This window comes from Arachis ipaensis, chromosome B2, assembly GCF_059453495.1.
Source record: "Arachis ipaensis isolate K30076 ecotype BB chromosome B2, ASM5945349v1, whole genome shotgun sequence".
NCBI lineage: Eukaryota > Viridiplantae > Streptophyta > Magnoliopsida > Fabales > Fabaceae > Arachis > Arachis ipaensis.
The window spans coordinates 26,824,863-26,848,402 of record NC_142437.1 but is presented as its reverse complement, the minus strand read 5'-3'; positions in this window follow the sequence as shown (position 1 = coordinate 26,848,402).

Here is a 23,540-nt window from a genome sequence, read left to right as displayed (position 1 = left end):
TATTGATCCACTTTCTCTGAAATGTGGTGAGATATACCTGCCTGCGTAGATGCAGTGGCATTGATTCCACTTGCTCCGGGTTTGGTTTGCAACTCCTGGGGTAGATGCAGTGGTTAGCCCCCACTTGCTTCCAGTTGAGGTTGATTTGAGATTTGCGAAATTATCTGAGTTTCAGATTTTCTTGGGTAGATGCAGTGGGTCGGCTCCACTTGCTCTAGGTTGAGATCCGAGATTCTGTTGACCCTATGTCGTAAGTATGGCCGGACACTGTGAAAGTTCCGGATGAGCTCATCCCCGTAGATAAATACCAGTGTGGGTGTTGTGTGATTATGATTATGATTGTGAATGACTCGAGATGGGGATGCATGACAGAGGGACAGTCCAATGGTTAGCTACCAAGACTTGTCGGGTTGGCTTTATAACTGACAGATGAGACTCATCAGCCATAGTTTAGGCATACATTATTTGCATATGTTTGAATTGTTTGGGTTTGCCTATTTATTTGGATTGCTATATCATATATGCTATATTACCTAACTATATGCTATTTGTTCTACATGTACCTTAATTGTGTATTACTTGTCTGTATTGATTGTGTTTGTACAACTGAGAGGTCCCTCATGCTGGTGTCGGTTGACACTGAAGGCTGTTCTTATTGAAATGGAATAATGATATGATTAATTTAAAATGATGATTATTGAATGAGAAAATTTGAGTTTCCTGGGTAGACGCAGTGAAGTGATTTCACTTGCTCTAGGTAGAGAATGAGATATTTTGAGCTCCCTTGGGTAGATGCAGTGAAGTGATTTCACTTGCTCCAGGTGAGGATATGAAGTATTGATATAGAATTGCTGAAATGAAATAACTGGTGAAGGTTTGGCTTATGATTTTGATTTTGATTTGTTGGAGAGTTATATGTTGGGAAGCATGAGGAAGAGGAATTAGATTTAGCATTCCCTTATGACAGTTGCCTATTCATGGATTAGCAAGAACATAGGATGAATATTTGGTGAAAAGAAGTTTAGGATGCTTAGTGAGTTTTTATTACAATGCATTGTATTTATTTGGCACTTTTACCGTATTGGGAACCTATGGGTCGGGGGTTCTCATTCCGTATATATCTCTTGTTTTTCAGATACAGGTCTAGGTGTCAGAAGTGAGCTGTGGTTCATCTGAGAGACAGCGAAAATCTTTATATTCTCTACTTTATATTTGCTTAGAATCTCTCCACCTTTATTTTGAAAAGCTTTATTATGTATTGAACTCTTCTGAACTTGCCTATAGAGGCTCTTATGTTTATTTTGGGAGAGATTAGGAGATACTGTTGTCAACTACTGTTATACTGTACCCTAGCTGGCTTAAACTTCGCAGGTCGTGACTAGTGGCTATTTACTTATGTTATATGTCTATATACTGTCTTTCTCTTAATCTCCTTTATACCTTTATCAGTATATTGCTTTCAACTTCATGCTTTATCTTTTAGTTGTCGATGCGTGAGTGATACGACTTCGCGATTTTATTTTTACTCTTTTCAGGCTTCTCGATTAATACTCCTTTCAATTTTCCTTATAATTATGTATTAAAAATCCACCTGAGAGTCGTACCACCGTAATATCATTGACTTATGACTTGAGCATAAGGATTTGAATATTAGGATGTTACATTATGGTATCAGAGCAGTTCGCTCTCGTGAGCTTGAGGGATGGAACTGCTTATGCTTCAATACACACTGAGTCTGTGCATGTGCTAGTTAGGGTATCTAACCGATACATCTAGCATTAAGTTCATGAGTGTACCTTTGGTAATTTGAAGCACTTAACTTGAGATATTGAGTCTAATCACCTCGATATCGCTTGTCTAGTGTGGACAAGATCCGAATGGTGTCTCATGGACATGAATGAAGTAACCGGGGAGGAATTCCCAAGAACGAACCAGTGAGGGAACGCCGTGATAGAAATCTTGGCAGTGGTATATATGAGAATGGTGTGTTGATTTTGGATTAATGAATGCAACACTTGGAGGTGGATAGTTGCTTGAATGATCTGTTTAATTAGGTTTGAGTTGATTGGAGTCTGATGATTTAGGGCAGAAGGGGCTTGTAATTAACATTGGAATAGTTGGATTTGAATGGGAATGAAAGTTTGTGAAAATTGAACACTTGTGTAGAAATTAGAGGATGACAAATTGTTAGGAAGCGGATATTATAGGTTTTAAATGATTAGGTAATGTGAGTATAGAGATCAAAGATTTTTAAGAGGATGCGATTGAGTCTCACGATGAGCGTAAGCATTATTTCTGTCAAGTTGAGAAAGCTTAGAAGTGGGCCTAGGTTTTTTGATTCGATAGGGGAATATGACATAGATTCATGATTGGATTCTTGGTGGTTAATAATCAGAGTGACACAGCGGAAGCTTACTGGAGCGTTAACATAGTATGGTAATAATAAGGAATAGTGGGGTATGGTTAGAAATGCTTTACGCTTTGAGTACTTAAAAGGTTAGTGAACTAATGCAGATAATGATTCTAGATAATTGGGATAAATTGTAGCTATGAACTTTGATGGTTCTGAAATGGATGAGGAAATGATCGCTGATGCGTGATTGGATTTAGATGATGAGTGAGTGCAAGTCGTCGTGTTTGAGAGATGAGTACTATGATATTTGGTCATGGTGACCTTGGATTTAGATTGAGAATGATTGGTTTTAAAAGACGAATTTAAAAACCATTAAATTTAAATGCTAATGTTGTACTGAGATTGGTTTGAGGGAACCCATGACGGGTGGCAAACTCCAGTTTTTAGGGGAGGTGCTATCGAAATTTTCCCAAGAATTTGAAATGGTTATGGTTTTTAAAATGATTTTTTATTTGGGTAACTTTAACAAAAGAGATGTGTTTCGAATGCTTTTATATATTATTAAAGAAAATCGGATTCTTATGATTTTGTTAACTTGTTATTTCAAACTCATTTGATTTCTAAAAATGAAGAGAGTTTTGATTAATTAGTCACAGACTTTAAAATAGCAATTTATATATAAATTCAAGAGTTTGGGAATAAGAAAGTAAGTCTGGAGGTTATGCTTGGAGTTGAGCTGTGATTAGTGGTAATTGGCTTGACAGAGAGAGAGGATAAGGATAGAGTATGATTAAGGTATGGTGATGATTTTTGGTTGATTATAGTGATGTGGGATGATGATTATGATTAATGATGATGGTGATATTATTGATGACATGATTTGAGATTTAATAAGATGTGAGTTGATGAGATGATGAAAGTAATGAACGAGGCTGTTGGTCGGTGTTGGATGAATAATCGAAATCCTCGGAGATAAAGGAATCAGAGCGCGGCAACGGAAGCGCGCTGAGTAAAAAGACCTTAGGACTACTATGCGTTGGATATAAAGGCAGACTACGCTCACGTACTCGTGGTGGCAGATGGAATTTTCGAGGGCGAAAATTTCTGTTAGGGGGGTAGAATGTAAAACCCGGTCAAACCATAATTAATTAAATAATGAATTAAATAGGAGCGAATAGGGTTAGAAAATTTAGCAATCGGAATTTATAATTTAAATATGATATTTGGACTCAGTGAATTTTTTTGAGTCAGAAAACATAATTTTCTGAATAAAAAAGCGCACTGGAAATTTGACCGACAGTATTGTTTATGATCTGTCCGGTACTGTGGCTGAGAAAATTAATTAGAAGTGAATAATTTTAAGAAATAAGAATTTATAATTTAGGGAGATGTAAATATTTAAAATAAGATTTAAAACTCTAATCTTAAAGGTTTTGGCCCAAAATTGGACAACGGGTTAAACCAAGTGAATCAGGCCCAAGTGGGCCTAAGACCCAACATATATAAATATTAGTTATGTGTAAAACTCGGTTAATTAATGACTAATTAGCCCATAAATGAGAATTTATTCTAAAAATCCAAAAATGTGATTTTTATGGCTTAATATGATAGAGGAGACTAAAACGAGAATTTCGATACCAATTTTATAGAAATTGGCCCAAGATTGGACTGAACGGGCCAAACCAAACCAATCGGACCCATATTGGGCACTTGGCCCAACCAAACTAAGCCTAAAACCCTAAAAACAGCACTCTCTCTCCTCTAAACCCTCAAAAACACGCTGAAATGAGAATGAAAGGGGGAAGAACACTTCTCCAAAGTTCTACCCTTGTTTGATCTTCAAACCACCATAACTTTTGATCCGGAACTCCGATTGTCGCACCGTTTATGGCCACGCGTTCACCGCGACGAGCTCTACAAAACTCACTACTTTTTTGTTGAGGTAAGCCACGAATCTAGTCCAGTTTTCTCAGCCTTAAATTCGAATTTTTAGGTGAAAAGTGTTGAGATTTTGGGCTCTTTGACCCTTGGGTGTGGTAAGATTCTTAACTCTAGTAGAATTTGTTCGTTTATGATGTTGGGTATTGAGTTGTTGTGTTTGAATATAATAATTGTGGCTTAGGTAGTGTGTATGTGAATATTGAAGCTTGATTGAGATTTTGGAAAAGCTTGGAAAAGGGCTTTAGTGTGATAAAAATCTATTCTTGGAGGTGTTAAGACCTTGAGAACTTGTGAAAAAGTGATTTGGAAGTGCTCCGGGTTAAGTGGGGAAATCGACTAAGGTATGATCTCGGTTTTCTATATCTAAAATATAATGTGGTGTGAAAACTTAGGCTAGAGGCCCTAAGATAGGCTTTGAATGGTTGATGTTTTTGAATGGTTGAGATAAATTATGTAGTTATGTATGTGATTGATGAATATTGATGTTTTGATGGGGAATGTATGAGAGATATGCATGTTTTGATATATGCTTAATGATTGATTGAGGTTGAATTGTGGGTGAAGCCATATTGATCGTGAGGATGATATTGATTGTGTGTATTGATGGTTGATTGGAAATGGTATTATTGGGAATTGGGATGAGAAAACATGTATAACATGATATTGTGTTTTGAAGTTGAGTTAATTGGTTGAGTATGGTTAAATGATGGAATTGTGGGTTATGATTTAGTAAAAATGTTCATGTATGAGTTGAGGAGGCTTGAGGTTGATTTTTGATATGTTTTGGTTGATTTTAAAAAGGGTTGGAATTGGTTTGTTTTGAAAATGGCACTTTGTGGTTTTGTATGAAAATGTCATTTTTGGGCATATTTTGACGGAGCATAACTTGGACTCCGGATCCCCGTTTTATACCAAACTTATTTAGAAATGGAATTGGATTCGGGATGTTTATTCTGTTCAAAGAACAGGAGAAAATGATTTAAAACGAAGAAGTTATGCCCGTCGGAAGATTGGAGTTTGAAATTGTGAATTCTACAGCATTTTAACTTAGTAAAATTTTTGGTAGAACGCACTCCCACGCGTAGGCGTGGCCGACGCGCACGCGTCGTTTTCAAACATTCACTACCCACGCGTGCGTGATAAACCACTATTTTATGGTTTATCTTGTGCTCAATTGAGTGGATTTTATCAACTCTTTACCCACTTATTCATAATATTTGCATGGTTTTATATTTCCTTCCTAATTTTATTCTATAATTAGAAACTTGCTTCCCGAGCCTTTTAATTACCAAAAATTAATTTCCCCTTATCACCATTCGATGACTTGATATGTGTGTTAAGTGTTTTCAGAGATTATAGGGCAGGAATGGCTTGGAGGATGGAAAGGAAGCATGCAAAAATGGAAGGAATATAAGAAGTTGAAGGAAATGCTAAGCTGTCTAGCCTGACCTCTTCGCACTCAAACGGCTATAACTTTAGCTACAAAGGTCTAAACGACGCGGTTCCAATTGCGTTGGAAAGCTAACGTCTGGGGCTTCGATTTAATATATAATATGCCATAGTGGCTCTGACGCTAGGCGACGCGACCGAGTGACCCATGCGGCCGCATCGCAGTGACGAAAATCAGCGTGTTTGAATTCGCAACCAGCGAATTCTGGGCTGTTTCTGACCCAGTTTGCGGCCCAGAAAATACAGATTAGAGGCTATAAAGTGAGAGAATGCATCCATTCATAAATAATCTTTCAAATTCACAATTTTAGGAGTAGATGTAGATTTTAGAGAGAGAGAGGTTCTCTCCTCTCTCTTAAGATTAGTATTAGGATTTCTCTTAGTTTTAGGAGTGACTCTCGATCCCAGGTTCAATGTTCATTTTATTTATTTTCTCAATTTAATTTATGAACATCTATGCCAGATTTAATTTCTTTTGTTAATGCAATTCGAGGTATTTTCAGATTTAAGATTACTTTGCTTTATTTATATTGATGCTTTTAATTTAATTTAGATATTTTTCTCCCTTTTGGCTTTGGTCAAGTGATTGGTAGTACTTGAGTTATCAAACTCAGTAAGATTGAAATTGGCAAATTCTGCTTGAGCTAGGATTGCTCTAACACTAGTCTCTCCACAGGAGTTGACTAGGACTTGAGAATCAAGCTAATCAGTCCACTTAACCTTCCTTTGTTTAACAAAGGCTGACCAAGTGGGATTAAAACCCAATTCTCTTCACACCTGATAAGGATAACTAGGATAGGAATTCCAATTCTTATACCTTGCCAAGAGATTTTATTATTATTATTTTATTTTACTTGTCATATAACATATTCCCTCCTTACTTCCAAAACCCCAATTTACAAACTCATAACCAATAATAAGAACATACCTCCCTGCAATTCCTTGAGAAGACGACCCGAGGTTTAAATACTCGGTTATCAATTTTAAAGGGGTTTGTTACTTGTGACAACCAAAACGTTTGTACGAAGGGATTTTTGTTGGTTTAGAGACTATATCTACAACGCGACTATTTTTTCTTTACTGGCAAAAATTCTAACGTCAGTGCGCGTGGCCTATGCGTAGGCGTCGATGACCAAATTCAATTGGCCCAGCCAAATTCCAGAGAGTTGTGCCTGAGTTGTGCTGGTTTTGTGCCTGGGGCACAAAACGCACCCACGCGTACGCGTGGCTGACGCGTAGGCGTCACTTGGTTTTTCTCCCATCCAGCACGCGCACGCGTGACCCTGTTTTCATTTCAAAGTTGATTTTTGAGTTTTCAAAGCCAAATTTCATACTTCTAAGCCTCCGAGTTCACCCCTTATGTCCTAAAACTTGATGATATGCCTTGCAATGAGAAGGGCTAGTAAATGTGGTAACTTGTGGAGGAAGAAAGGGAAGAATTAATGATAAATGATGATCAAGGATAATTGTATGAGATACGGAGGATGAATGTGGAAGTGCTTGATATGCCATGAGCCGAATGGCTGTAATTGTTAATGAATTGGCTGGTTATGAATTGTATTATAGTCCGAATGACTGAGATATTGCCGAGTATGGTTGAGTTATTATTGAATTATGGCTGAGTATAATTGCATATATGCGTATTGAATGAAATGTGAATGTTGCACTTCCACTATCTGAGATACGAGTTTCCCTGGAAGAAAGTAGTGGCTAGTCACCATGTGCTCCAGGTGGAGACTCGATACTCTGCTGACCCTGTGCCGTAAGTGTGGCCGAACACTGTGAAAGTTTCGGATGAGCTTGCCCTGAAGAATATACACCAGTGAGGGTGTTGGATATGAATTATGATTTATGAATGAGTATAACTCAAGTTGGGGATGCACGACAGAGGGACAGTCCAATGGTTAGCTACCAGGACTTGTCGGGTTGGCTATATAACCGACAGATGATATCATCAGCTATTAGGACATACATTCATCATATGCATACTATGTGAATTGTTTGGAATTGCCTAATTGACTGCATATTACCTGATAATTGTCTAAATGTCATATCTGCTTCCTATCTGTATATCTTCTTGTTTGATATAATTGTGTTTGTAATATTATATTACTGCTGGCGGTTGGGAGGTCTGCAGGAATTAGAAAGGGAAGCATTAGTTAGACTGAAGATCTTTAGTCAGTTGCCACTTATGGTTTAGTCTATTTATAAGCTTTGATTTTATCTGGTGGAAGTTCTAGGATTGCCTTCGGCTTTCCCAGGACATTACATGTTAGATATATGGGTACTGTTACCATACTGAGAACCTCCAGTTCTCACCCATGCGAATTTTATGGTTTTCAGATGCAGGATGTGAGGCTTCTCGTTGAGGCATGCTGGAGACTTCTGGATTAGCGAAGATCCTTGGTTCTCGGGACTTTATTTTGGTTCTATATAGATAGTTGCTATCTCCACTAAATAATGTATACTGTTTTGACTCCTCTTAGAGGTGGTTTTGGAGAATAGATTTTGTTAGCTTGTCCTTGGGGTTTCCCGTGGGTTTCTTACTCTATATTTATACTTATATATGTATACTTGTATGCTCAGACCGGTTATCTTCGCAAACCGGGTCTTGAGTTTTGTTATTCGTATCATTGGCACTCTTATGTTTATGGTTTCACCTTAGTCTATCTTTTTTCGATTTTGTTACATTATCGATTGGAGTATTGCGCTTTTCTATTTAACGGTTTTGTTCTACCCCTTTTCTTCAAAGGCTCCTAGTTATAATCATTCTTCACAATGCTATATGTACTAAATTTTATCTTTAGAGGTCGTAATACCTCGTCATCTCTGTCTTATGACTTAAGCATAAGGCTCTATATGGTAGGGTGTTACATTATGAGCATTTCAACTCATTTACCCTAAAAATGAGAGGGAGGGGCGGATAGAGAGAAGAGAGGAAGGAAGCCTAGCCTTTCAAATCACCATAACTTTCTCTCCGGGACTCCGATTGACGAGCCGTTTGCGGCCACACATCGCTCTTCTCATTCTCTACAATTCTATCTAAGTTTTGTGGTGAGTATCCCATTGTCCTCTGCCCAGTTTTCGTTTTCCTCTTTAAATTTGAATTTGGTTTAGGTTTTGAGAAAATCTTGTGATTTTAGTTGTTTAGAAGTGCTCTAGTATGAGCCTTTGGTGAGTTCCGTCAACCAATTTCGTGGGTTAAGGTAAGGAACCCTCTAACCCTTGTGATTTACCAATTTCATGAACCCTAGGTTGATTATAAGTGTGAAAATTGATTATGTTAGAGTATTGGATAATTTTGGTGCACAATTGGAAGATTGATATTGCTTGTGGGGCCTTGGTGAGGCTTGGAAGATTGGATAATTTTGATGCTTTTAATTTAATTTAGATATTTTTCTCCCTTTTGGCTTTGGTCAAGTGATTGGTAGTACTTGAGTTATCAAACTCAGCAAGTGATTGAAATTGGCAGATTCTGCTTGAGCTAGGATTGCTCTAACACTAGTCTCTCCACAGGAGTTGACTAGGACTTGAGAATCAAGCTAATCAGTCCACTTAACCTTCCTTTGTTTAACAAAGGCTGACCAAGTGGGATTAAAACCCAATTCTCTTCACACCTGATAAGGATAACTAGGATAGGAATTCCAATTCTTATACCTTGCCAAGAGATTTTATTATTATTATTTTATTTTACTTGTCATATAACATATTCCCTCCTTACTTCCAAAACCCCAATTTACAAACTCATAACCAATAATAAGAACATACCTCCCTGCAATTCCTTGAGAAGACGACCCGAGGTTTAAATACTCGGTTATCAATTTTAAAGGAGTTTGTTACTTGTGACAACCAAAACGTTTGTACGAAGGGATTTTTGTTGGTTTAGAGACTATATCTACAACGCGACTGTTTTTTCTTTATTGGCAAAAATCCTAACGTCAAAATGGTGCCGTTGCCGGGAAATTGCAAACGTGTGCCTTATTATTGGTTATTGTAAATATTTTATTTTTGCTTGTTTATTTGTTTTTATTTTTATTTTTATTTTTGCTTTTTCTTAAGTTAAGAGGTTATTGGTTTTTATTTTAAAATTTTTATTTTATCTTATCTTATTTCAAATTTCAAATTTTCAAATTCAAAATATAAATAACCTTTTAATTTAAATTTGTTTTTATTTTTGTTTTTAATTTTTATTTGCTACTATGAACTCTCACCCCTTTGGCTATGAGTCTGGTTACAATTATGTTGCAGGAAGAAAAGATTACAATGAGAACAGGCATCAAGGTTGGAACAATCAAAGATGGGAGGAGCTACAAGGATTTGATCAACCCTCATGGCAACAACCACCTCCAATGGACTATCAACAACCACCACCATATGCCTATAAACCCTCTCCTCAACACAGCTTTGAACCACCATACTCACAAGCCACCTACAACCATTCACCTCCATATGACCCTAACCCGTATCCACCATACCAACCACCCTATGAACCAAATGAACCCTCCTATCCACCCCAAACCTCCATAGAGAAAGCACTTGCCGATCTAAACTCTACTATACAAGCTCTCTTCACCCAAATCGGATCACCAAATACCTTCAACAATCAACCCTCAAGCTCTAATGCACTTCCTTGTCAACCACAGAATGATTTCTCTATCCCATCACCACCATCCATAGAAGAGAACCCACATCCATCAATCCAAGAGCAACATGATCTAAATGATGCTATTGACATGGAACAAGAGAGAATGGATCATCTTCGCGAATCCATACTTCATAAGGAGCTAGAGGAGGCCCTAAAGGTGAAGGTAGTAAAAACCCTTGAAGTCGAAGGAGTGGTTGAAGAATTAGTGAAGGAAGAATCAAGGGATCATCTCAAGGAAGCAGCGGATCAATTTCATGCAACTCTATATCAACTAAATCAAGTGATTAGTCAATTAGGTTCCCGACGCTCGGACACTCAAAGTGCTCCCATGGCTTCATGTGGGCAATCTAATGAAGAACGTAGCATGAAGGAGATATTAGAAACTCCAGTGGATAGTACAGAGCATAACTTTGTACTGGAACAAGTGGAGGAAGCTGTAATTATCAAAGAAGAAGAAGTGGTTGCAGACTTAGGAGATACTGAACCTCCATGGGAAGGTCAGGTTATAGAACCTCCTTCCAAGGCGATTGAAATTGATGCTGAGGAGGGTGTACAACCTCCAAGGCATATCATGATTAAGAACTTGGAAGAGGTCGATCAAGAAATGGAGATTAAAGAAGAAGAAGCACAGCCTCCCATGCCCTTGGAAAGCAATGAAGAGGAGATTGAATTGGAAGAAAGCTACCAAGAGGAAGAGGTTGAAATTGAAGAAGCTTGCAAAGAGGTGGTAATTATTAGAAAAGAGCACAAGGGAGTGGAGCTTGCAATTTCATTAAAAATACCTCCCCCTAAGTTGCCATCATCCTTCACAACATTCAAGTGGGTAAAATTCATATCCCTTAGCTTTCTAATTCCACTTGAATATGGGCTACTGGAGACGGATGGTCAACTTAGAGATCTTTGTAACATTAAGAGTAAGAGGAAGATGGCCAGTGGTAAGAATTGTCCTGCAAGGTTCATCATGGTTGGAAGCTTTAAGTTTAAACGCAAAGGTTAGTGTAAAGCTCAACTGAATGGGTCTAGGAAGCTGTTTGGTAGCTGCAGTGAGAATTCAAATTACTTATCACCCAGTTGGAAAAATACAGATCCCGACAAGGATGGGTGTAAAAGCAAGATTTGGGATCCTGGAATCTGCTCTGACACTTGTTACCCCGGGAGCCTAAGAATCTGTTTGAAGCTTCTTAAGGTCTTTACATGCTTAGTTTGGGACCCCGGAGGCTACTGGAGATGCAAACATTGGTGGAGATTTCTGGATGAGTTCAAGCACAAGCCACCATAACAAGGAGCTCACCAAATGTCCAACTTAAGGACTTTAACTAAAAGTGCTAGGTGGGAGACAACCCACCATGGTATGATCGTTCCTTTTTCATTTTTATTTAGTTTTATTTGTTTTCAAGTTTCATTTTATTTTATTATATTGAACCTGGAGTTTTGCATCACATTCATATTAACACTGCATTCTGAATTTTTTTTTCAGATTATCAAAAAAAGGGGGGATTTTCGCACGCGACGCGACAGCGTCGCCGATGCGTCCGCGTCGTATGTGCGTTGTGAAGAAAAGAAAGTAAACAGAAAGTCACGCGAAAGCGTGGCTGGAGGCGCGCTAATAGCACAAACTGATCCACGCGACCGCGTTGCCGATACGGCCGCGTCATTTGAAAAATAGCTCCCCCGCGCGTCCGCGTCACCCACGCAAACGCGTGGCTCTGTGGAATCGATGTAAATGGGTGTATGGCAGAAAGTTGAGCTGAAGTTGGGCTGGACTCGTGCTGGAAGCCCAAGCCTCACCACGCGAACGCGTGCCCCACGCGTCTGCGTCGTTTTTAAAAGATGGCCATTCACGCGATCGCATGCCCCATGCGATCGCGTCACCCAGATTTTTGGCAAAAGAGTTTCGAACAGAGAGTTGCGCGACCGCGAGGCTGCACTCGCGCCAATCGCACAAAATAGACCACGCGATCGCGTGACCCACGCGTCCATGTCACCTGACCTTATCACGCACCACGCGACCGCGTCACTCACGCGTCCGCGTCACAAGCGGCGCACAGAATATCCAGATCAGCCAATTTTCTTATCTTTTCTTCTCTAATCCTTATTTTTCTTATCTTTTCTTATTTCTTTCTTCTTCCTTTCTTATTTTCTTTCACTTCCATTCTATTTTATTTAATTTATTTGCATACTTTCATTCATTGCATTATTTTTATTGGTGTTAGAAATTTATTTGGGTCATTATTTTCTATATTTTTATGGATTATTAAGGAATTGCTTGGCAATTATATACCAATTTTTAAGGGTTGCTTGCATGTTCAATTTATTATTTTTAATAGCTTATTTACCATGCATGCTATGTGTTTGTGAAAATGCCCGTATGGCATTCTGCACTATTTTTAGATTTCTTTTATTCTACTACATTAAATGCTTGCTTTTCACAAATTCCCTTTACTATTTTATTAATTGAATTTAATTGTCAATACAAACGTGATGGTTCATTACGAGTGATAACATATTTCAATTGGACATTGAATACTTGATCTATGCTACTCATGCCTTTGCCTACATGCCAATAAACCCCTTGCATTTACTTGTCCCTATATGCACTTGCTATATTTCCATTGATGAACTTTTCACATGTCGTCCGGACCATGTGTTAACATCATTCTTCTTTATTATGCATCGATTATCACTTACACCACCCTCTTCCTTGCTCTATCCCTTTAAATTTATTTTACTTTCTCTTCCCTTTTTCAGGATGGCCACCAAGAAAGGAAAGGAGAAAGCTACTCCCAAATCACCGGCAAGAAAAGGAACGAAAAGAGCCCCAGCTGAGGAACCACAACCCTCATCCACTTGCACATCTTAGCATGCACCGAGGAAGGTGCAATCTTTAAGTGTGGGGAGGTCGATACCGATCTCTGTGGGTTAGTACCTTCCTATCTCAACACCAATTATTTATTTTCCTTATTAGTTGTTGCATTTGCATACTTGTTTGATTTTTTGTGCATATTTTACCACTTAGTTGAAGAAATATTTACTTTTTCAAGAAACTTTTTATATCATTTCACTAATTTGAATAAAATTTTTGTTACAGTTGTTTGAAGAAATATTATTTTGGAACATGGTTTAGAACTCGAACACACAAAACCTGTGAGATTTTTGAGCCTATTTGAATTGGTTGCATTTTACCAACCAATATTTTATTAGTATGTATTTTTCTCTCTAAAATTGTGATCTTTGTCTTGCTTGATTATATATTTCCATGGTTTGATGTATGCATACATTTACATGATTGAGGCCTTTGTTTCACTGAGCTTACATACCCATATGGCCTTACCCTTTCATTATTCTTTGCAAACCAATGTTGAGCCTATTATACCCCTTTGTTCCTTACTTTAGCACATCATTAACTCTAAGCGAAAAATAATAATGTCCTTAATTTGAATCCTTAGTTAGCTTAGACTAGTGAGAGTGCTCATAAATTAAGTGTGGGGAAGTGAATTTGGAAACATTTGGTTTGAGAATTGAGTATGTTAGAATTTTTTGGAAATGTGAAAAAAATATTTAGGACATGATTCATGCATCCAATAATTTAATCATATGCATTGAGAAAAATAAAAGAAAAAAAATATATGTAAAAAAAAAGGAAAAAGAGCAAATAAGAAAAAGGGGACAAAATGCCCTAAAGTAAATGTTGAAAACAATGCATATGTACTGTACTTGAAATTATAATGCATGAATATGTGGAAAACATGGTTAATGGATAGTTAGATGTGGTATTATGATTACATGGATTGTCTAAAGTTAAGTGAAAAGTTTAAAGTTAATTAAGGATTCAGATTTTAGTCCACTTGACCAAATACAATCCTACCGTGACCCTAACCCCATTACAACCCTTAAAAGACCTCTTGATATGTGTATCTGTGCATTAAATTTATGTTGATTGTTAGATGAAGAGCAAGTCTTAGAAAGCAAGGTTAGTGGAGAATTGAGAGAATCGAACCTAAAACACTTGAGTGATTAGAGTGTATACACTACCAGTGAGGGTTCGATGCTCAATTTCTTGTTCCCTGCTTTCATGAGCTATTTTCTTCTTGCAAGTCTATTTGTACTTCATTTTCATGATTTGAATTAGTGAAATCCAGTTCATATTTCTTCTTGAAGGATTTGTTTACTATTAACTAAGTAGGTAGAAACATTCTGCATGTAGTTGCATTTCATACATTCTACCATTCCTCTTCATCTTTATAGCTTCTCTTGAGCTTAGCATGAGGACATGCTAATGTTTAAGTGTGGTGAGGTTGATAAACCACTATTTTATGGTTTATCTTGTGCTCAATTGAGTGGATTTTATCAACTCTTTACCCACTTATTCATAATATTTGCATGGTTTTATATTTCCTTCCTAATTTTATTCTATAATTAGAAACTTGCTTCCCGAGCCTTTTAATTACCAAAAATTAATTTCCTCTTATCACCATTTGATGCCTTGATATGTGTGTTAAGTGTTTTCAGAGATTATAGGGTAGGAATGGCTTGGAGGATGGAAAGGAAGCATGCAAAAGTGGAAGGAATATAAGAAGTTGAAGGAAATGCTAAGTTGTCCAGCCTGACCTCTTCACACTCAAACAGCTATAACTTTAGCTACAGAGGTCCAAACGACACGGTTCTAGTTGCTTTGGAAAGCTAACATCTGGGGCTTCGATTTGATATATAATATGCCATAGTGGCCCTGACGCTAGGCGACGCGACCGTGTGACCCATGCGGCTGCATCGCAGTGACGAAAATCAGCGTGTTTGAATTCGCAACCAGTGAATTTTGGGCTGTTTCTGACCCAGTTTGCGGCCCAGAAAACACATATTAGAGGCTATAAAGTGGAGGAATTCATCCATTCATAAATAAGCTTTCAAATTCACAATTTTAGGAGTAGATATAGTTTTTAGAGAGAGAGGTTCTCTCCTCTCTCTTAGGATTAGGATTAGGATTTCTCTTAGTTTTAGGAGTGACTCTCGATCTCAGGTTCAATATTCTTTTTATTTATTTTCTCAATTTAATTTATGAACATCTATGCCAGATTTAATTTCTTTTGTTAATGCAATTCGAGGTATTTTCAGATTTAAAATTACTTTGCTTTATTTATATTGATGCTTTTAATTTAATTTAGATATTTTTCTCCCTTTTGGCTTTGGTCAAGTGATTGGTAGTACTTGAGTTATCAAACTCAGCAAGTGATTGAAATTGGCAGATTCTGCTTGAGCTAGGATTGCTCTAACACTAGTCTCTCCACAGGAGTTGACTAGGACTTGAGAATCAAGCTAATCAGTCCACTTAACCTTCCTTTGTTTAACAAAGGCTAACCAAGTAGGATTAAAATCCAATTCTCTTCACACCTGATAAGGATAACTAGGATAGGAATTCCAATTCTTATACCTTGCCAAGAGATTTTATTATTATTATTTTATTTTACTTGTCATATAACATATTCCCTCCTTACTTCTAAAACCCCAATTTACAAACTCATAACCAATAATAAGAACATACCTCCCTACAATTCCTTGAGAAGACGACCCGAGGTTTAAATACTCGGTTATCAATTTTAAAGGGGTTTGTTACTTGTGACAACCAAAACGTTTGTACGAAGGGATTTTTGTTGGTTTAGAGACTATATCTACAACGTGACTGTTTTTTCTTTACTGGCAAAAATCCTAATGTCAGTGCGCGTGGCCTATGCGTAGGCGTCGATGAGCAAATTCAATTGGCCCAGCCAAATTCCAGAGAGTTGCGCCTGAGTTGTGCTGGTTTTGTGCCTGGGGCACAAAACGCACCCACGCGTACGCGTGGCTGACGCGTAGGCATCACTTGGTTTTTCTCCCATCCACGCGTGCGCGTGGGCGACACGCACGCGTGACCCTGTTTTCATTCCAAAGTTGATTTTTGAGTTTTCAAAGCCAAATTTCATACTTCTAAGCCTCCGATTTCACCCCTTATGTCCTAAAACTTGATGATATTCCTAGCAATGAGAAGGGCTAGTAAATGTGGTAACTTGTGGAGGAAGAAAGGGAAGAATTAATGATAAATGATGATCAAGGATAATTGTATGAGATACGGAGGATGAATGTGGAAGTGCTTGATATGCCATGAGCCGAAGGGCTGTAATTGTTAATGAATTGGCTGGTTATGGATTGTATTATAGTCCAAATGACTGAGATATTGCCGAGTATGGTTGAGTTATTATTGAATTATGGCTGAGTATAATTGCATATATGCGTATTGAATGAAATGTGAATGTTGCACTTCCACTATCTGAGATATGAGTTTCCCTGGAAGAAAGCAATGGCTAGCCACCATGTGCTCTAGGTGGAGACTCGATACTCTGCTGACCCTGTGCCGTAAGTGTGGCCGAACACTGAAAGTTTCGGATGAGCTTGCCCTGAAGAATATACACCAGTGAGGGTGTTGGATATGAATTATGATTTATAAATGAGTATAACTCGAGTTGGGGATGCACGACAGAGGGACAGTCCAATGGTTAGCTACCAGGACTTGTCGGGTTGGCTATATAACCGACAGATGATATCATCAGCCATTAGGACAGGCATTCATCATATGCATACTATGTGAATTGTTTGGAATTGCCTAATTAACTACATATTACCTGCTAATTGTCTAAATGTCATATCTGCTTCCTATCTGTATATCTTCTTGTTTGATATAATTGTGTTTGTAATATTATATTACTGCTGGCGGTTGGGAGGTCTGCAGGAATTAGAAAGGGAAGCATTAGTTAGACTGAAGATCTTTAGTCAGTTGCCACTTATGGTTTAGTCTATTTATAAGTTTTGATTTTATCTGGTGGAAGTTCTAGGATTGTCTTCGGCTTTCCCAGGACATTACATGTTAGATATATGGGTATTGTTACCATACTGAGAACCTCCAGTTCTCACCCATGTGAATTTTGTGGTTTTCAGATGCAGGATATGAGGCTTCTCGTTGAGGCATGCTGGAGACTTCTGGATTAGCGAAGATCCTTGGTTCTCGGGACTTTATTTTGGTTTTATATAGATAGTTGCTATCTCCACTAAATAATGTATATATATACTGTTTTGACTCCTCTTAGAGGTGGTTTTGGAGAATAGATTTTGTTAGCTTGTCCTTGGGGTTTCCCGTGGGTTTCTTACTCTATGTTTATACTTATATATGTATACTTGTATGCTCAGACCGGTTATCTTCGCAAACCGGGTCTTGAGTTTTGTTATTCGTATCATTGGCACTCTTATGTTTATGGTTTCACCTTAGTCTATCTTTTGTCGATTTTGTTACATTATCGATTGGAGTATTGCGCTTTTCTATTTAACGGTTTTGTTCTACCCCTTTTCTTCAAAGGCTCCTAGTTATAATCATTCTTCACAATGCTATATGTACTAAATTTTATCTTTAGAGGTCGTAATACCTCGCCACCTCTGTCTTATGACTTAAGCATAAGGCTCTATATGGTAGGGTGTTACATTATGAGCATTTCAACTCATTTACCCTAAAAATGAGAGGGAGGGGCGGATAGAGAGAAGAGAGGAAGGAAGCCTAGCCTTCCAAACTTCAAATCACCATAACTTTCTCTCCGGGACTCCGATTGACGAGCCGTTTGCGGCCACACATCGCTCTTCTCATTCTCTACAATTCTCTCTAAGTTTTATGGTGAGTATCCCATTGTCCTCTGTCCAGTTTTCGTTTTCCTCTTTAAATTTGAATTTGGTTTAGGTTTTGAGAAAATCTTGTGATTTTAGTTGTTTAGAAGTGCCTCTAGTATGAGCCTTTGGTGAGTTCCGTCAATCAATTTCGTGGGTTAAGGTAAGGAACCCTCTAACCCTTGTGATTTACCAATTTCATGAACCCTAGGTTGATTATAAGTGTGAAAATTGATTATGTTAGAGTATTGGATAATTTTGGTGCACAATTAGAAGATTGATATTGCTTGTGGGGCCTTGGTGAGGCTTGGAGCTAAGGGTTGGTGGAGACTCTCAAGAAGAAGCTCAATTATTTTGGCTACAAGATGTACGATTTAAGTTTTATTTAAGTATCGTGTGGTGTGATGAGAATTCCTAGGCTAGATGCCCTTAGGATTAAGTTTGGATTGTGTAAATAGTTGGTACTAATATGCATAATTGACATGTAATGTAAATTAATGATTGCATTGAGAATTGTGTGAAATTGTATAGGATTTGATGAATTGGATAATGAATATTGGTTTGTGGAATATGTATTTAAATTGTAAATTTGGGACGGAGGCCGTGAATCTTAGGCCGGAGGCTGAAAAGAGGTAAGGAAGGTAAGTTGATGTGTGTATTGTGTGATGATATAAGAGATTGGATGGATTTTAGATATTGAATGTGTGAATAATTGGTTTGGTTATTGAATAATAAGGTTTGAGGAATTGAGGTGTGAAATTTGATAGTTTTAGGTGAAATTGTGTAGATGAGGTACCTTTGGTTTTGGCTAAGTGTAATTATGTGAATGTGATTGGGTTGTGGTCATTTGGATCAGTGGAAATGAATTTGGCTTGTGAACATTAGAAAAATTGGTGATTTCTATTTTTGGGTAAAAACTGATTTTTTTACCAACTTTGGCGGTCCATAACTCGGTCCACAAAGTTTGGAATTCTTCAAAATTGGATTTTTATGAAAGTTTATTCAACGATCTTTCCAACAGTTCAGAAATGGTTGAAAAAGGAATTTTGTAGAAGAAGTTATGTGTGTTGGAAGTTTGGGGGTTTAAAAATGTAATTCTGCAGCTTTTTAACTTAGTAAAATTTTTGGTAAAACGTACCCCGACGCACATGCATGGCCGACGCGCATGCGTCACTCACGATTTTTACTATCTCACGCGTGTGCCTGGCCGACACGTATGCGTCGCTGCACTAATGCAAATGCCTCGTAGAAAATTCAGAGATTTACACGGGTACTGTGCTAGTTTTGTGCGAGGAGCACAAAACACACCCACACGTACGCGTGGATGACGCGCACGCATCACTCTGCTTTTCTGACTCCCATGCGCACGCATGGTCGATGCTTACACGTCACTCTACTTTTCCACCTTACACGCGCACGCGTGGGCGACCCGCACGCGTGACCCTGTTTCCAGCAAAAGTTGATTTTTGAGTGTTTAAAGCCGAATTTCAAACTTCTAAGCCTCCATTTTCATCCTCTAAGTCCTAAATCTTTATAGTATGCCTAGTAATGAAAAGAAGCTAGGACATGGGGTAACTTGTAGATGAAGTAAAGAGAGAATCAATGATGAATGATGAGTAATGACGATTGTATGAGTTACTGAGGGTGATGATGGAAGTGCGGTGTATGCCGTGAGCCGAAGGGCTGTATTTAATAATGATTATTGGCTGGTTATGGGTTATGTTATGAGTCAGATGGCTATGATAAATATTGGTTTATGGCTGGAATTAAAAATATGACTTTGAATGATTGTTTTATCTTGAGCTCTCTTTCTCGAAAGTGCGACCCCAAAGAAATGAAAGAAGATGAGAATCCCCTTCCCTGTTCTTCTTGGTATTGTAAAATCGCCACCAGCGAGATGGTGGGAGGTTAGGATCTCCTCCTTGGTTCCTCCTGGGCATATGAGAATGTACCTCCTGGGTATATGCAAGGGTTATGGTTGCGCCCCACTTGCTTCAGGTTGGTTAGTATAGAGGCTCCCCGGATGGACGCAAGGGTTGTGGTTTCGCCCCACTTGCTCCGTGATGTGGTGAGATATACCTGCCTGGGTAGATGCAGTGGTATTGATCCACTTGCTCTGGGATGTGGTGAGATATACCTGCCTGCGTAGATGCAGTGGCATTGATTCCACTTGCTCCGGGTTTGGTTTGCAACTCCTGGGGTAGATGTAGTGGTTAGCCCCCACTTGCTCCCAGTTAAGGTTGATTTGAGATTTGCGAAATTATCTGAGTTTCAAATTCCTTGGGTTGATGCAGTGGGTTGGCTCCGCTTGCTCCAGGTTGAGATCCGAGATTCTATTGACCCTATGTCGTAAGTGTGGCCAGACACTGTGAAAGTTTCGGATGAGCTCGCCCTCGTGGATAAACACCAGTGTGGGTGTTGTGTGATTATGGTTATGATTGTGAATAACTCAAGTTGAGGATGCACAACAGAGGGACAGTCCAATGGTTAGCTACCAGGACTTGTCGGGTTGGCTTTATAACCGACAGATGAGACTCATCAACCATAGGATAGGCTTACATCATTTGCATATGTTTAACTTGTTTGGGTTTGCCTATTTGTTTGGATTGCTATATCATGTATGTTATATTACCTGACTATATGCTATCTGTTCTACTTGTACCTTAATTGTGTATTACTTGTCTGTATTGATTGTGTTTGTACAACTGAGAGGTCCCTCAAAGTGGTGTCGGTTGATGCTGAGGGCTGTTCTTGTTGAAATGGAATAATGATATGATTAATTTAAAATGATGATTATTGAATGAGATAATTTGAGTTCCCTGGGTAGACACAGTGAAGTGATTTCACTTGCTCCAGGTAGAGAATGAGATATTTTGAGCTCCCTGGGTAGACGCAGTGAAGTGATCACTTGCTCCAGGTGAAGATATGAAATATTTATATAGAATTACTGAAATAAGATAACTGGTGGAGGTTTGGCTTATGATTTCTATTCTGATTTGTTGGAGAGTTATAAGTTGGGAAGCATCAGGAAGAGGAATCAGATTTAGCGTTCCCTTATGACAGTTGCTGATGAGCGGATAATTTATACACTTTTTGGCATTATTTTTAGTATGTTTTTAGTAGAATCTAGTTACTTTTAGGGATGTTTTCATTAGTTTTTATGTTAAATTCATATTTCTGGACTTTACTATGAGTTTGTGTGTTTTTCTGTCATTTCAGGTATTTTCTGGCTGAAATTGAGGGACTTGAGCAAAAATCAGATTCAGAGGTAGAAGAAGGACTGCTGATGCTGTTGGATTCTGACCTCCCTGCACTCAAAGTGGATTTTATGGAGCTACAGAACTCAAAATGGCGCGATTCCAATTGCGTTAGAAAGTAGACATCCAGGGCTTTCCAGCAATATATAATAGTCCATACTTTGACCGAGTTTAGATAACGTAAAAGGGCGTTGAACGCCAGTTCTATGCTGTTGTCTGGAGTTAAACGCCAGAAACAAGTCACAAACCAGAGTTGAACGCCAGAAATATGTTACAACCTGGCGTTCAACTCCAGAAAGAGCCTCTGCACGTGTAACACTCAAGCTCAGCCCAAGCACACACCAAGTGGGCCCCGGAAGTGGATTTATGCATCAATTACTTACTTCTGTAAACCCTAGTAGCTAGTTTATAATAAATAGAACTTTTTACTATTGTATTAGACATCTTTTGATCATTTTTAGATCTGGAGACCTCCATGGGAGGCTGGCCACTCGGCCATGCTTACCCTATTATCACTTGTATTTTCAACGGTAGAGTTTCTGCACTCCATAGATTAAGGTGTGGAGCTCTGCTGTTCCTCAAATATTAATGCAAAGTACTACTATTTTTCTATTCAATTCAACTTATTCTGCTTCTAAGATATTCATTCGCACTTCAACCTGAATGTGATGAACGTGACAATCATCATCATTCCCTATGAACGTGTGCCTGACAACCACTTCCGTTCTACCTTAGATTGAATGAGTATCTCTTGGATCTCTTAATCAGAATCTTCGTGGTATAAGCTAGATTGATGGCGGCATTCATGAGAGTCCGGAAAGTCTAAACCTTGTCTGTGGTATTCCGAGTAGGACTCTAGGATTGAATGACTGTGACAAACTTCAAACTCGCGATTGCTGGGCATAGTGACAGACGCAAAAGGAGGGTGAATCCTATTCCAGTATGATCGAGAACCTCAGATGATTAACCGTGTTGTGACAGAGCATTTGGATCATTTTCACAAGAGGATAGGATACAGCCATTGACAAGGGTGATGCCTCCAGACGATTAGCCATGCAGTGACAGCGCATTGGACCATTTTCCAGAGAGGATCAAAAGTAGCCATTGACAAAGGTGATGTCCTTACATACAGCCAGCCATGGAAAGGAGTAAGACTGATTGGATGAAGACAGCAGGAAAGCAGAGGTTCAGAGGAACGAAAGCATCTCTATACACTTATCCGAAATTCTCACCAATGATATACATAAGTGTTTATATCCTTATTTTCTATTTATGTTCGAAAACTCCGTGATTAATTATTATCCGCCTGACTGAGATTTACAAGATGACCATAGCTTGCTTCATACCAACAATCTCCGTGGGATCGACCCTTACTCACGTAAGGTTTTATTACTTGGACGACCTAGTGTACTTGCCTGTTTGTATCGAAGTTGTGAATGAAAAACAATTTATTAAGACGTGCGTACAGAGTTTTTGGCGCCGTTGCCTGAGATCACAATTTCGTGCACCAAGTTTTTGGCGCCGTTGCCTGGGATCGTTCGAGTTTGGACAACTGACGGTTCATCTTGTTGCTCAGATTAGGTAATTTTCTTTTTGCTTTGTTTTCAAAAATTTTTCAAAAATCTTTCAAAAATTTCTCCTTTGTTTTCGAAAAAAAAATGTTTTCAAAAATATATTTTTCTTTAGAATTTTTAAGAATGAATTGTAGTGTTTCATGAAGCATGTTGAAGCCTGGCTTGCTGTAAAGCCATGTCTAGTTCTTCTGGATAGGGAATGTCAGGCGTGTCATGTCTGAGTTACATATTAAAGCTTGGCTGGCTATTAAGCCATGCCTGACCCTTTGATTGGATCTTTAGACTAAAGAGCATAAGATTCCTGGAATTTGTATTAAAAATTTTGGAATCCTTATTTTTCTTTTTCAAAATGATTTTCGAAAAAAAAATAAAAGAAAATACAAAAAAATCATAAAATCATAAAAATCAAAAATATTTCATGTTTCTTGATTGAGTCTTGAGTCATGTTGAAAGTTTGGTGTCAATTGCATATTCATCTTGCATTTTTCGAAACATTCATGCATTCATAGTGTTCTTCATGATCTTCAAGTTGTTCTTGGTAAGTCTTCTTGTTTGATCTTGATGTTTTCATGTTTTGTGTCTTTTCTTGTTTTTCATATGCATTCTTGCATTCATAGTGTCTATACATGAAAAATTTTTAAGTT